The sequence below is a fragment of the Prionailurus viverrinus genome, chromosome A3 (assembly GCF_022837055.1).
Source record: "Prionailurus viverrinus isolate Anna chromosome A3, UM_Priviv_1.0, whole genome shotgun sequence".
NCBI classification, from domain to species: Eukaryota; Metazoa; Chordata; class Mammalia; order Carnivora; family Felidae; genus Prionailurus; species Prionailurus viverrinus.
In genome coordinates, this window is record NC_062563.1 from 65175544 (window position 1) to 65190217 (window position 14674).

Genomic DNA, 14674 nt, shown 5'->3' on the forward strand with positions numbered 1-14674 from the left:
CAGGGGCACCCTGATCTGTCCTCTCTCTAGCAGCTCTGTCTACGCCAGGACTAGACGGCCTCTTTGCCTCATCTCTGGTTGTCTCGCGTAACCTGGTGCTTTCTTCCTTCGTGGGGTGGAGGTGGAAGGAAGAGGCTTTGGGCATTTTCTGCAGAGCCCGGCAGGCAACAGGGACACACTGAGGAATGAATGGAATGACTCTTGAGCCGGCAATCGGAAAACTGGGACTTTGCCCTGCCTTCCTGTTAACAGGGGGTGACTTTAAGCAAGCCGCCTCACCGCTCTGGGCTTCAGATTCCCCATCTATCACGTGAGAATAACGGGCAGTGCCCTCCTCTCAGGGCTCCCTGAAAGAGAAGAATCAACATCCATGGAGATCTGGAAGCAATGGAAGTGGGGTTCTAGTATTAGATGATTTGTATTCGCAGAGTGGAAGTACTCTGCTCTTTCCAGCACTTCCTTCCCTCTCCTGTCTAGTTAGCAAATGCTAAATGCCGAATTCCTGCCTCAGGCCAGGGCTGGACATCACAGAGGGTCTTGCTTACCTGGCCGCACCCCACCCCCCTTCCTGCCAGGAGAATCCGGGTTGGCTCAGTGGCTCATGCCCGCTCACCTCCGTAATCACCTGTGGTCACAAACACAGCCTTGGGGCCAAAATTGGGGCCCACTGTCATCTGCATCGTGAACCTTGCATGAAGCCCCGAGGAAGGGATCAGCTCACACACTGTGTTTCGGGCCCACCACTACCCCTCGATGATGAAATGTACACAGAGACCCTCAAAATTGGTGTTAAAAGCACATAAACCTCTTGGGTTGTTGAGATTCTAGCCCGAGCAGGGTGTGTGTGTAATATCACTAAAAGCAAGTATGATGGATAAAAATGAACGATGGCCCCTTCTCAACGTAAACCGAGCTGCTCATCCCTCAGGGTTGTTTATAAATAGAGGGGAGTCCATTTGTTCAGGATCCCAGGGACAGACCGGCACTCCATTTAGATAACGACCACATTTTGTGCCCAGCCATCACTCTCCAGCTTGCAAGATGGCGATTAATCAAACAGTGTTTTCGTTTCTCCTGATATACATCTAGTCCTTCCGGTTTAGAGTGAGCTGACGATGGCCTCCACAGTTTACAGAACGGCCCTGGCCAGTACATTAGAAGGCGGCGAGGACAAGGGCCCTCAGAGGGCCTATCGGGCTGGACGTTCTACTTGGAATTCTGAGTTGGGAGCAGCTGCATAGATGAGGATTCCAGAAGTTTTGGCCGGTGGAGGCCTGGCCCTCCGGGGCATCACAGGCTCATTACGTTCAGTCCTAGAGAATGAATTACATGTGTCATTAAGATAGAGACACCCGGGGTTGAAGGAACACCAAAACTGGGCTAATCAGAAGGCTTTATTTTTCTGATAAGGTAATTGGATGCAGACCAAGGTTAATACAGTTTCTCCCCTGGCCACCTTACCTCGCCATCAGTGAAGAGGAAGGAGGGGGCCCAGAGTTTAGGGTGCTCTTGCAAGATTCCCCCATCCCCAACAAGCACAGCCTCATGACTACAGTCTGCCTTGCAGACCCTCGGGACTTATTCCGTCATGCCTTTGATTCCTGTTGGTGTCAATCGCCCCGAGAAGCCCAGGACTCCCAGATCATACTCTGTGCCCTAACTCTTACCTCCAGGCATCTCCACGAAGTCCCTGATCTTAGTCTATCGCTCACTCCCCCAACTCCCCAAGCCTCTGGGCCTCAAGGTCCACCGTAAGCAAAATGCCCTGCGTCCTCTGTTTCTCCCTGAATGCACTCTTCACCCTCTTGCTCTAAGCAAATTCTGGCTTTCCACCCAGGACATTCCTCTGCACCCCTTCAAGTGGCGGCTGCTTCCTCCCCTCCACCCCTCATGCCGCTGGTCATGCCCTGATCCCAAGTACCACTTGGGGACCACCATTCCTTCCTCCTCTCTAAAACACTTGCTTTGAAGCACATGCCATCGGCCTAGAGAGTTTGCAATAGTCTCCTGCGGCCATCTCCAGAGCCCTGGCTCACTGATTCCCACATGCTTTAGGTATCATTTTTGGTGATACTTTTCAATACCTTGTCCTCCACCCTATCATGGACATTCACACCTTCTAACCTTCTTATTGCCAATGACTGCCACCCTCCAACAATCTCAATTTCATCTTCCCACTCTGGGACCACCACCCGCTGACTCATACCCATCCTTCTAGTACTCAGTCCCAACAATCCTTTGACCCAGGGCTGCCGTGTACAGTTGTGCATTTTGTGGACTGCACAAAAGTCCTTGTCCAACGGATCAAGTGAACCCTGAAATCCAGCCCAAGCTCCAGGAATGACACTGTGTACCCTGACTCATGGCATTATTTATCCAAAGGAAGAAGCAGCTTTTTTGTTGCACAATTGTGGGGCTGTATCACCCAGAGGGGTAAGGGTTTAACTAATTCCTTGAAGATGCTCCATGAACTAGGGCCAGATCTGATTTAGCCCCACTGGGATCTATAACACATTGCTTTGACTACTTTGTCAATGCCTCTCATGACCTTTCTTCCTTTCCCAGCTTAATTTCCATGTTCTATCATTATATTCCCTCCTCTCATCTCTCTGGCCCCTTACCTCCTTCATTGTATCCCCAGCAAAATACCCATCCCTTAAATATTGCATCTTTCATGCCTGCACCATGCGGCCGAATACGACTAGAGTAAAACAAACCCAGTTCATGCTCACGTTCATGAGCATTAACGTTAAGTGGACCCCTAGGTGTGCCTGGTGCCCCCCCAGCTCCTTAGGTGTCAATCTGGTTGTCTACACCCAGTGAGAGCCCTGATCCCCATTTCTCTGTGAGAACACAATCAGAGGGGACCTGCCACATGCTCCCACCACCGTATCCACTCATTTGTGTCTGTCTCCTGTTCTCTGCCTTCCCTCCCATACTGCGCGTGAGCTGTTTCTACTCTTTTCTAGAGCCAACCCCCTCCACTGGTACATCAGACACCTGACCTTTCACCATACAAGGGCTTCCTGTAGTAGTTCTCGCTCTCCCGCATTGCCAACTCTTTTCTCCCTCTGCTGGATCACTTATATCGGCATATCAACATGCCGTAATATCTTCTATATTTCAAGAACTCTCTCTTGAGTTTACAGCCTCCTCCAGCTGCTATGCCATTTCTCTGCCGCCCATAGCGAATCTCTCAAGAGGGGGTTTACCTGCTGCCTGTTCCTCATTCGTCTTGAATCTCACTCCTGTCAGGCTCTGGCCCTCACCGCTCCACCAAAACCTTCTTGTCAAGATCACCAGTGACCACCATGTTGCTAAATCCATTGGTGAAATCTCTCTCGGTTCTCATCTTACCTGACCCACAGCAGCTTTTGACACAGATGACCACCCTCTCGTTCTTAAAACTCTTTCCTTGGCTTCCAGGACTCTCCTCTGTTGTGTCTCCCTTTGCGGATTGGCCACTACCTTTCAGACTCTTGTAGGTTTCTTCTGCTTTGTTTCTTCCAGCTTTAAGCTGGTTTTTTTCTTATCTCCTCAAACTCTGAACAATGACATGGCCCCACACATTCTTTGGCCTCGTCTCTTCTCTATCTACACTCACTCTCTTGGTGATCTCATCCTCTCATGGCTTTAATTATCATTTATATGCTGATTATCTCAAATTTCTCTCGTTGGCCCCTTACACTCTAGACTCACATATCCAGCTGCACACACAGTAAGTATCTGTGCTTGGATATGGAACTCAAACTTCACATGCCCAAAGATGACTTTGGGAGCCAAAGACTACCCACCAAGGTCCAAGTCACCATTATCCTTCATCTGATTTATTCCAGTAGCTTCAACTGGGGGCCTCAGCTGGGGCTGTGGCCAGAACATCTCACAATGTGATGGCCGGGTCTAGGGCTGGTGTTGAGAAGTGAGACCAGGGAGGAGGTGGGAGGAAGAAGCTGTATATCCTTTCCTAACCTAGTCCTGCTAAGGGACAGGTCCTACAGTATGCACTGAGGGCATTAGATGAATAGGGACTAGTTCCTGAGCTCAAGTTGTTCACAGACTAAGCGCAGACTAAGACTTCTCATCTTAGAAGCCAATGTTCTACGCGCTGTCACAGAACTAGGCAGAGAGTACCAGGGGGAAGTGAGGTGAGGGAGGTAAATCAGAATGGGGGGGTGGAAGGTTTGAACAGAGTCTGAAGGCTGAGTGGGAATTAGAGTGGAGGGGACAAAAGGCTTCTACGCACTGAGAAATGTGCACATGCGGCAAAGGGGTTACAGACTGATGATGTTCACAGCTAACAGAGCTTGGGCGAAAGAGATAGAACTGTTTCAGGTAACCCTCCTTGCACTTACTAGTTCAACTTGGAGAAATTACACAACCTCTCCGAGCCTGTTTCCTCCTTTACAGAATAAGAATTGCACTTCAGATTTTAAACTCCTGTCCCAATGGCTGACACTTAATGGGCATCCCATAAAGGATTTCTTAGATTAGTTCATCCAAATTGCCCAGTTAAAGGTTTTGTTTTTCCCATCAGTCTTAAACAGGTCCAAAGGATCTCTGGAATTTTAATCCAAAAAATAGAAGAAGAAATTTGGGGAGCAGGAAATCAAGAAGGCTACTTTCCTTCACCTCCCTTGGGTCACCGTTGCACAGCCTCATAGCCCCTCCTCTCCTGCGTCTGCCATGCGGAAATTCCTCGCAGCAGACCATGTATTTGATGCCGGGGCTGAATCTGGGCATGACGTCCCAGGATACAGACTGGCAGGTGAGGCGGATTTCCAGGTCACATTTTCTTTTACATCAGCTTGGGTGGACAGGGAGCTGAGAGAAAACGCTACGGAAATAAAAGATTTCTTTTTAATGTAATAATTTTTAACGTCGGTACTATTGAGAATAGAGCACATAATAGTTGGTTCCTGCCTTCAAGACTCTTACAACATATTTGAAGGGACCAGATTTAAACATGTGGATCTGTGCGTTATATCTGTGAAGTCACAGGATACAGTCAAGGGTTTCAAATGGCAGGGCAGCAGGTACAGACACCAGGAGCAGGGGAGGCTGGGGGCGGGGAGGTCTCTGTGGTGTCTGTCACAGTCAGAGGAGCCCCCAGCCTGCCCTGCCAAGCTGACTCTGCTGGCGCACATGGTGTCTCTACATAATCAACTACTTCTTTCTTTCTTTTTTTCTTTCTTTCTTTCTTTCTTTCTTTCTTTCTTTCTTTCTTTCTTTTTTTCCCCTTTTTTTCCAAGGCTTCAACTTTCTGGAAAGGACCTGCCAGCCGGACCCGAAAGCTATTAGGCCAGATCCACCAAAGGGCCTCCCCCACATGCTTTGAGGATTAGCGTAGGTCTTACTTAACAATCTAATTAATGTTTTGATAATTTAACAATTTTGTATGCTTTCTGGAGGGCTTTCGAGGGGAGCGACCTTGGCAAAGGAAGCCACGTTTTCTTTCATTCTGCGAGAGATGCCTTTTCTGATCCTATTAATGAGAAACATCCTTCCTATCTGGGCTGGGCCAGGTTGAGTAAGAGCAGGCTTTTCTGCTGTTGGGACGGGGGCAGGGAGGACCCCAACAGTGTGGCCAGTGTGGGGTGGGGAGGGTGCGGGAGAGGGTGGGGGACCCCCAACGGTGTGGCCAGTGCAGGATGGGGAGGGTGCGGGAGAGGGCGGGGGACCCCCAACGGTGTGGCCAGTGCGGGGTGGGGAGGGTGCGGGAGAGGGCAGGGGACCCCCAACGGTGTGGCCAGTGCGGGGTGGGGAGGGTGCAGGACGGGGCGGTAGCCATCTCCTCAGCCCTGGTCACCCCAGTTTCAAGGCCAGCCCCTGCCCAGGCTCCAGCTGTATCCACCACATGCTGTATGGCTGCAGAAGGTGCCCTGGCAGCCTGCTGGGCCGTGTGGGCTAGTCTCAACCCTTCCCCTGGACTCTATCTCTTCCCACTTCGAGTGGACACAGTAATCCTTCTCTTACCTGCTTCAGTGGGTGATAAGCCAAGCCACCGGCAGCAATGTGGGAACCACTGGGGAAGTTTAAATCAGCCTGGGTCAAAGATCCCCTGTAGACCAAATGCAAGAAGTGTGATGAGGCAGAAGCCTTTTGTGTGATAAGGCGGCCTCCAGAGACAGGCACTCCCGCCCCCCCCTTCCAGATCAAGGCCTGCGGTGTAGTGGTGGGGAGGGCAGGCTCCCGAAACCCTCTCCATCACTGCCTTGCCATGTGCTCAGGGGCCTGAGTTAGGGGGCCCCCTATGCCCCTTCCTCTATAAGTGGGTACAACAGTGGCCTTATCTGCATCCTTCATAAAGCTACTGTGGGAATTAAACGGCATAACGTAGAGACAGTCTGCAGCCGGCCAAACAGTAGAGGCACGTCGTGATCAGGGACCAATTGAGTCCTCTCTCTCAAGGCCCGCCGGTGACCAGTCACCGCTCGTCTGCTACTCGGTTCATGCACGGACGGCAAAACGCGAACCCGTGAAGTGCCCGTGTGATAATCAAAGGAGGGAGCGGGCCCACCTCGATGGAAGCGTAGCAAAGAGACAAAGCCGGAAGTGAATTTCCGACCCAGCCCAAGCGGAGTGACAGAAGAATGGCTGGCCCCGGGGGAACGCGCTCTCCTAGACACTCCCCATGTGCAGCTGAGAGTCTTAGCGGAGGCAAACTTCGCGACTTAAGTGAGGAAAGTGGTGACAACAAAAAGGACGAAGGTGTCCCAGAGGCGGTGACACCAGCAAGACATGTGCCATGAAAGGACCTCAGAGAGACAGTTCAGGACGTTGAAACGCACAAAAACATAGCCTTGGAAGCCAATCCACACTTGGAGGGAAGTCGGACAATTTGGTCGGGCCTAGCAAAGATGCTGACTCATTCTCCAGCATCCATTTCATGATGAGAAGGCAAACACTGTTTAAACTTCTCTTGATTGACAGTTAAAAAAATTTTTTTTAATGTTTATTTATTTTTGAGAGAGAGACACACACGCACACACACAAAGTGTGAGCGGGGAAGGGGCAGAGAGAGAGGGAGACACAGAATCTGAAGCAGGCTCTAGGCTTTGAGCTGCCAGCACAGAGCCCGATGTGAGACTGGAGCCCACGAGCCATGAGATCATGACCTGAAGTCAGACGCTTAACCGACTGAGCCACCCAGGCGCCCCAAAACGCTTCGTTTATGCTCAGCTCCAGGCACAATGGAGGGGTAGGGGATGGGAAGGCAAGAGTTGCAGATAATTTAGAAGACCACCTCGGTGCCAAACCGCCAGGGTTCAAATCTTGGGTCTACAGCTGTGTAACAGGACTTTGCCTCTCCATCGCTTGGTTTCTTCGTTTGTCAATTAAAGATAACGGTAGTATCTTGGTTCAGGCTGCTATAACAAAAATACCATAGATAGGGTGGTTTAAACAGCAACTATTTATTTCTCACAGTTCTGGAAGTTGAGAAAGTCCCAGATTCAGGCGCTAGAAGGTTCGGTGTCTGGTGAGAGCCTGTCTCCCGGTTCATAGACAGCTATTTTCTTGCTGTGTCCTCACATGGCAGGAAGGGGTGAGGGGGCTCTCTGGGAGCTCTTTTATAAGGGCACTAATCGCATCACAAGGGCTCCACCCACATGACCCAATCATCTCCCAAAGGCCCCACCTCCAAATACTACCACACTGGGGGTTGGGCTTCAGCATATGAATTTGGGGCGGGGAGACACAAACATTCAGTCGGTAACAAACAGGATCTACTTCTACAGATGTGACGTCTATAAGTGATCATCTGGAAAAAGCCCTCTGCACAGTCTCTGGCATTTACTCACTGCTCTATAAATGTCTTCTTAGAAAGCAATTAGTTAAAAGAAAAAAAAAACTTAGGAGATTCACTTTTATGCAGAAAGTTCCAGAGCATCAGATTTTTAGCATTATCCAAATAAATTAATTCTATCCTGAGTTGTGTGATACAGAGAATTCGTGGTGCTGGTGTAAACGAAGTGAGCATCAAGCTGATTATTGATAAGCAGGCCTCTGTGGTCCAGGAGGGACTTTGGAGTGTCACTCATCTCATGGGCTGTCACCGACTCCTTACCGGAATCAACTGGCCTCTGAACGAGATGCTCGTGAGTTCGTTACTTACAATGAGAAGGAGCCTTCCTTCATCTGTCTTCACCGACAGGGACTACAGTGGCAATTGTTTTATTTTCTAGAGGTGAAGGGCATTCAGATCCTCTACCAGCCCTGCTGCCCCCCTGCCCCATATCAGTGGCATGTCTCTGTGAGAGGGCTGGCTAGGGTTAAGGGTGGGTCTGTGGGAAGAGAAGGAGATAAGGTAAGGGCGTGGCCTTGGCCTTTACGTTCTGAGCGCCCCGGCCCCCGCTGAGCCCTTCCTTCTCCAGTCTGTTAGCACGAGGCCTCTTTGGCACTCAGCATATACCACAACCCTAACAACTGTTGTCCATGCAGGTGTGTGGTACCTCCCCTGAGGGGAAAGTGCATCCTTTCCAGTCTCTCCGCTCACACAGGGAGCGCTCTATAGCTGGGAGGAGGAAGCACCTGCTGACCGAGAGGAGGGACCTCTCTGGGGAGTAGGATGAACCTCTGGGGTTGGGAATGGCCTGAAGGGGCGGGTGAGGGCTGCACGCGTCCGTGTCACTTTTATCCCCATAACTGGCAGTCGGGACAGAGTTTACCGCCTCCCGCAGGGTCTGCTGGGAGCGTGTCTTGGGTGACTTCAGGCTTCGACGAACATGAAAGTTGGAAGTGGGGGAGCTGTACTCTCTAGACAATGTGAGGGTGAAGGGCCCTCTAAAGACCATCTGGCAGACGGGACTGGCTGCATAATTTGCAAGGCCCGGTGCAAGGTAAAAATGTGAGGCTCTTTGTTCAAAAATTATCGAGAATTTTAAGACCCGGGCAGCAGAGCTTTAAACCAGGCGTGGGCCCATCGAAGGGGTGGGGCCCTGTCCCCACAGGGCTCGTGCCCACGGAGCTGGCCCCGCAGCCCACCCGGGAGCTCTGCCCGGCCTGGGCGTGGTACGTTAACTCACCCCCTCCAAACTCAGCGAGCTCGGGACTTTGGGGTCAGGGAGACAGGAGCCAGACACCCCTGGCGGAGAGTCGCGACGGGGGAAAAAAAAGACTGCCGGCAAGACTAGCACGCTGTGCCCTCAGAAGAGGCCCCGGCAGCCCAAAGGACGGAAATGTTAAACACAGAGTCTCTGTGTTTATCTCACCCCGTTGTCATGTAGCATGACTAGGGCCTGTCTGCAATTCTACGCTGGCCACGCCGGGGAGGGGTACGGCCCCTCTCTGACCATATTTACATCACTGTTGCCCTGGGGAGCTCCAGATTCGGACGAGGGCGGTGATTTTTCCCCGGAGCTCCACCCTTTTGAGCACTTCCTGTGCCCACTGAGAGCGTGTTCTGGTTTGGGTCAAGAATGGGGTGCAAGCCAGGGCCTTCAAACTTTTACTCTGGCCAAGGACGAGGTGGGGAAGAGGATAGTTACACTCAGCTCAGTTTGCCCCCCACCATTTTTAGCTCCCGAGTGCTTTTCTGGGCTCTTTCAGATGAGAACAGCATCCATACCCTCTCTTTCATCTCTGAGGGCTCGGTGCTTGAGTTCCTACATCTAAGAGCTTGGTTTACGGAGCGGAGGAGGCAGGTGCGAGGGCAGCCGGGAAGTCTTGCTCACATGCTGAGAGCGTTGGGCGTTGGGCATTATGAGTTGCGCTAGAGGTAGGGCGGGATAGAGGGGTGAGGCGGCTCTGTTCTTCCTGAGAGCCATCTCACCCCCAGCCCTTCAAGGCAGAAGAGCTGCCTGGAATTCAAGTGTTGACTTTTGGCAAATACTTTAAGAGCGATGAACACTTAACAGCTTTGTGAAGTTCCCCGCAGACGCACCCGCGTTTTCCTAAGGATTTAGCCTGTCGTGAGGGCGTAACACCTAAGAAAACTCTGCTTTGGAGAGTGATGTTCCAGAAAAGCCAGATAATACCAGGCAGATGAGCCTTCTGTCTGCGGGAGCCTAGCAAATATATCGTCCTTTTGCTTCACTCAGATACTTCTTCTGCTCTCTTTACATTGGTGGCAATACATTGCCTCTGCCACGATTCCTATATGTCAAACCTAGCAACCTGCATTATTAAGAAGATTGCACAGGGTTTATCTTTTATCTTAGTAATATGAGCTGGTATATCTAATATAAAAGAGAAATAAAAGGAAAGTAATTTATTATAAATTAAAATATCACTACTTTCTTCTATTTAGTATATAAGTTGTATATATTATAAGGTCATACATGTTATGTATTATGTGTTCATATTGTATATTTTATATTATATAATTATAAATATTATATATCAGCATATTGCATATTCTGTTGAATTCAATGAAAGACAATTTAGGACTCATTTTTCTCAGATTTCCAAATTCCCAGATCCTTCCATTCTAATTGATCTAGATACTTGATCACGTCACCTGCATCCACTGAAGAGAGAGGCTGATTCAGCTAGTGGCTTTGTCAGACCACCAGCCTTTCTGTCTTTTTATAATATGATACAATCACACCTGCCATGCATCAACAAATTATCATTTGCTCTGTATCTTTGCAAATCTACTAATGCACATTTTCCTTACAAGCAAGATTGGCCGCAAACTACTTCATGTTTTTGTGAAGTTGGGCAGGTGATGGAACACATAGGTACAGCACCCAGTATCTCAAGGGTGACCATGATGATCACAGCCTTTTCCAATTGTTTCAGCCAATTTACAGAACCGAGTAGTAAACAGAACTTACTACAGGGCCAACACAATAGTGCTTTCCATAGTGACTTTGCTTACAAGTTTTCAGGCCTGGAAGAATTGAGAATCTTTTTTTTTTAGAGAGAGAAAGGGAGAGAGAGAGAGGAAGAGTGCTTCTATGCACGAGTGGGGGAGGGGCAGAGGGAGAAGGAGCGAAAATCTTAAGCCAGCTCCATGGCCAACATGAGCCCAATGCGGGGCTCGATCTCACAACCATGATCTCATGACCTGATCCTAAATCAAGAGTCCCACACCCAACCAATGAAACCACCCAGTCACCCCAAGAATTGGAAATTTTTCTTCAAACTAGGCATGGTATCTATGATTCCCATCTTACCCCTCTCCCTACCACACAATTTCTGAAACTTTTTTTTTTCCCTGTTACCATTCACCTCACTTTAGAGACCTCCTTTACACACAGAAAAAGTGACAGCTTCACAGTGGCCTCTCAAATATCAACCTCCTATTGCTTCCTGATTAACAGTTGCAATCCCCCCTACAAATCCAAAACAGCTGCTTAGGTCTGGTCATGTGACCCCCATCCTGACGAATGGGACCTGAGGGGAAGTTGGCCTGAGGCTTCTGGGAAAGATTTTTCTTCTCAAGAGAAGAGCGAAGAGAAATGGCAACTCCTGCGTGTGGCTGTTGAGTGTGGTGAATAAGAAGATCTACGTGTGGGCGTTGATGGAGCAGGAAAATGAAAAAAGCCTGGGTCTTGTTGTCATGGATGAGTCTCCGCGTTGACCAATCCTCCTCTTGCCCTGTCTTTCAACTTCTTGCTACGTGAGCTAGCGAATGCATGTTGTTCGAGCCGCTTCTAGTTTTTGTTGGGAGCTGCTGAGAGGGTCCCTTGCAACTAATAGCATAATAATTAACAATACACATAATAGATGAGGAACTCTGGATCAGGTAATAGTGGGAAATTCAAAAGAAACATAAAATGTCTTTATTTCCTTTGATGAAATCGTAATTTAATTGACAGAAAGAAAATATGCCTACAAATACAAATTGAGAATTTCTGCCCAGCACTTTGGGCTCGTGCCTAAAGTACTATAGTATAAACTAAACGCAAATTGCAAAAATTTCTGCAAGATTTGCTTAGATTATCGGTTTTCAACCAGACATTTCCATACGGTTAAGAGAGAACCAAAGAAAAATGAAACATAGAACATGACTCCTTTTTCCCCGCCCCCATGAATCCACTTAGAAGTCGACATTATCTCTTTGAAAGCCACATACTCTGGGGTCGTTTTGGAAAGCTCTGGGACATAAAATATTTCTCAGTGATAGGAACTCACCTTTAAAGCCTGTAGAACACATACACTGTTGCTTGTGACTGATTTGGAACATGCAAGCAATTTGCCTCTTTAAGAATCTATTACCATCAGGTTAATAATCTTCACCTGACAGCTAGAGATCCCATCACAGGTACCTTCATGTTTTTTTAAATTCTACCTGTGGATGGGGCGCCTGGGAGGCTCAGTCGGTCAAGCGTCCGACTTCGGCTCAGGTCATGATCTCACAGTTCATGGGCTCGAGCCCCCACATCGGGCTCTGTGCTGACAGCTCAGAGCCTGGAGCCTGTTTCAGATTCTGTGTCTCCCTCTCTCTCTCTGCTCCTCCCCCATTCACACGCTGTCTCTGTCTCAAGAATAAATAAACATTAAAAAAAATTTTTAAAAAGCTCTACCTGTGGCTGAGCAATTATCCAATGTCCATGCAAATGCCAATTTCGTGGTCAAAAATAATAATTTTGTGCCTTTCAGTCTTCCTGGAGGTTACTTCCATTAGGCATGTTCTGAAGACTGTAACAGAGTGTCCTTGTAAGTTTGTGTCACCCAGCAGTAATTATGGTGACAGCTTGGACTCAAACATTCACAGTTTGGTGAAAGAAGCCCCATTTGGATGATAAACCGGTTGGTTGGCCCTCACACGTCTTCTCAGGAATACCATGAAATAAGACTGTGACCTAAATTCCCCTAGAAAAGTTGCAGGGGGTCCAGCAGCTGGAGGGGAGCTCGACCCCAAAGTGCCTCAGATCTTGAGTGGAGCCCCGTCCTGTTGACGAGGAAGTGAGAGCAACGGCAGGGAGGCAGTTATGGACATTGGCATTCCCGTTGTGCTGTGGTAAAGAAACACAATTGTAGAATGCAGACCTGCATGACCTCGAGAACCTTCCACAGGTCCCTTCCATGCTGCCCTAAGTGCAAGTTCGTCATATCAGCTTTCTAGCCTCTCTGCCCCACCTTTGGTCCCACTTGTTTCCCAAACCCATCAGTTTCCTCTCTTTAGAGCTGTCCTCTGAAGTAGGCGTGTTCATTTCTGTTTCCCCACCTTGGCTCTCGGAGTGCCCACCTCTGGTGTGCCCCCTCCTCCCATTTTCCTTCTATATCACTCCCCTCTGCCTATTCTTCACTGCCTAATTCAAGTCCCATCACTCTCTCATTCTCTGTCTCTTTTCTTTTTTTTTTTTTTTGAGAAAGCGTGAGCAAGCTCAAGGAGGGGAGGCACAGAGGGAAAGAGAGAGAGAGAGAGAGAGGGAGAGAGAATCTCAAGCAGGCTCTATGCCTAGTGCAGAGCCTGACACAGGGCTCAATCCCAGGACTGTGAGACTCTGACCTGAGCTGAAATCAAGAGTGGGGTGCTTAACCAACTGAACCACCCAGGTGCCCCTCAAGTCCCATCTCTTATAAGACTATCCAGCCCTCAGTGACCTCTCTCTTCTTATAATAGGAGTAATTCCCATGTGCTGAGCATGCAGGATGTGCCAGAGAAGTCACACTTGTTTTTGTTCATCCTTGCAACACCCCTTGCACGTTGATACTGTTGCACGTTGATACCGTGAGGAAGTTGAGGTCCCAAGAAGTCTTAAGTGACTTGCAAGAAAACTACTCAAGTAAAAAGTGGCTAAGCCTGGTTTACTCCATCAGGTCTAGCTGTTCCCAGCCTTCTACCCTGCCTAACTGCATCGGCTTCAGCGCCTCCCACCCGCACAGCATTGCCTGCCTGGAGAGAGAATAAATAGAATTTTAGCCTCCCAGCGGGCTAAATGCTTCTAGGTGACAGGCAAACATTGTGCTCCCGTAGACTTTCCATACACTGTTTCCATCCATCCCAACCCTGGGACCTGGCACACACTGTGAAAAGGGTATTTGATAATGCAACTCAGGGAGTTTGATAATTAGAGCGCTCTGCAAAATGATGCTTAGGTTGTCTTGCCAATGTCCCACCTCTCAGAGCTAAAGGCCCCAGCCTACTCAGAATGGAATGAGATGAAAATAAAAGAAAGACTGATCACATTCATCAGAGGCTGGGGAGAGGCTGCAGGACCCATGGATTAGGGCCCAGAGGGTTAAAGTGAAGAGAACTCACGGTGATGGTTTGATTAAAGGACCTGCTGATCTTAGTGGATCCTCAGTGATCTATTGAAGAGCTGGGAGACAGGCTGAATTGGCAGAGGTTCATCTGAGTTTCCACCCTGCTACAGACCCGGAGGGACAGCTCAACCTGAAAAAGAAGGGGTGTTGGTGCTTTAGTGGGTTTACTTTCAGTGGGGCAGTACGTGTTATCTGGTGGACCCTCGAGGGGTTATCTCGCTCAAAAGGGGAGGCACCTTTGATCATCTATTAGCTAAGCTAATAAACAGCTCTGTAGGGGCAGAAGTTCAGTGGTAGAAAATGTACAGATGCAAACGACTCTGCTCTTTAGGGGTCAAATACATTTTGTCCAGTTGAGATACAATTATCTCAACTCTGTGGAGAAAACATCCTAAACACTACACTTTGTTGTGTTATAGGATATCAGCTGGCTTTGTAAATAATTAGCAAACTCAAGTCTGATTTCTGACTTCCTATATACCTGCATGCCCATTCTGTACATTCTCTATGAATTGGT

At 48.9% G+C, this 14674-nt stretch overlaps 1 long non-coding RNA gene across 1 annotated transcript; it reads right to left on the reverse strand.

Moving 5' to 3' along the window:
• Positions 1-4770: 4770 nt before the first annotated feature.
• LOC125161869 (uncharacterized) lies at positions 4771-14187 on the reverse strand. Its single transcript, XR_007150787.1, has 3 exons — positions 14153-14187; positions 5974-6058; positions 4771-4834 (listed from the first exon to the last, which is right to left on the reverse strand). It is a non-coding gene; the product is annotated as an uncharacterized LOC125161869 (long non-coding RNA).
• Positions 14188-14674: the final 487 nt, after the last annotated feature.